Below are 1,432 nucleotides of genomic sequence, written 5' to 3'. Positions count from 1 at the left end.
TTATGGGCCGAGTCCGTATCGGCCGAGTCTGTAATAGGCCGACTTCGTCAATGGTACGACACTGCTATGGGCCGAGTGAACCCGGCGCCATTTCTGGGACTGCATGTACTGCATGTACAGTGCGTTATTATGCAGTTTCTTAATCGGTACGACGGTAGTTTCAAATACCACTGTGGCACTGATTTAATATGTGCGCGCACAATTACTTACAACAAAAAACAAATTTACGATTAAATGTTTACTAAATATCACTATACTTGGATACCAACCCATCATCGGCATCGGGTCAACCACCTGTACGGTGTACATAGGGCCTACTGTACACACAACATTACACACAACACAGCAACAAATGGCTGCCAGTGGCAGCGCCCCTGTTCGATTTGTTCATTTCTCCGTTTTATTTACACATTTTCAACCGCATAATACGTTTCCGCGTATGATAAGCATATCAGATAAATTCATAATAATCTAAAAGTATTTGATTTTGTATACTTACATTTCACTTTGCATAAAGTAGGTCAGAAGTTCCTAACAATAACATACATCGGAACGGCGACAAAGACTTATTATCGTTAAACCTGGCAATCTTCGATTGTGACATGTGCATATAGAACTTCGTTACCCGAAGCGAGCACTCGTTACTGGCGGAACTACCCGAAGTAGCAGTGCGCTTTTCGCTGAACCCACTGATGCGCGTTACTGTTTAGCTACGGTCAGGCTACGGTTAGCATAGCATAGCTCCAAGAAACGGTATTATATTTCTAGGGTTAGAATACGTATATTGACGTTAGTAACCTGGTCGGGCTACGGTTAGCATAGATATTGCATACAGTTATTCAAGGGATAGTGGATCACTTCCTGCAAAATCATTCCTGTGAATCATTTATTAAAGATATGTTCCGTGCCAAAGCTCCAATGTTCGTCGTAACCATAATACAATCAGGATATAATCATAAATATATTATACAGAGATATCTGTATTCTATATCTATGAAATAATATAGTGTCTCTATATATTTATATGTTCGTAACATTCCATGGTGCAGCACAACATTCCATGACACCAAGTTCGACTGGTATTACTATTAGTGTTATGGTTGTAGGATTTTGTGGTAAACTGCAATCTCATCATAAATCAGAAGTAGATAATAGGGAAGAATTCCCTATTATCTACTCCTGTCATAAATGTATGTACGTCTGTATAAGCAGTAAAAAGATGTGATGTCAGTGTGTGCGTGCGTGCGTGCGTGGGGTCGCATATCTCTCTTCCCCTCTCTCTTTCTCTCTCTCTATTCCCCTCTCTCTTTCTCTCTCTCTATTCCCCTCTCTCTTTCTCTCTCTCTCTAGAGGCAGTGCGAATGCTCCCCTCTCATTCATTTCCCCTCAATATTTCCCTTTCCCTCTCGCGGATAGTATCGCCCACGGCATC

General features: G+C 41.4%; 1 protein-coding gene across 1 annotated transcript in view; it reads right to left on the bottom strand.

Moving 5' to 3' along the window:
• The window catches only part of LOC106813108 (protein dachsous-like), a 24,936-nt gene that overhangs the window by 19,142 nt on the left and 4,362 nt on the right, over positions 1 to 1,432 (bottom strand). The window lies entirely within an intron of this gene.

Source organism: Priapulus caudatus, unplaced genomic scaffold, assembly GCF_000485595.1.
Source record: "Priapulus caudatus unplaced genomic scaffold, Priapulus_caudatus-5.0.1 Scaffold726, whole genome shotgun sequence".
In the NCBI taxonomy this organism is placed as follows: domain Eukaryota; kingdom Metazoa; phylum Priapulida; class Priapulimorpha; order Priapulimorphida; family Priapulidae; genus Priapulus; species Priapulus caudatus.
The sequence above is the reverse complement of the archived record's forward strand: the minus strand, read 5'-3'. Positions and strand labels throughout refer to the sequence as shown.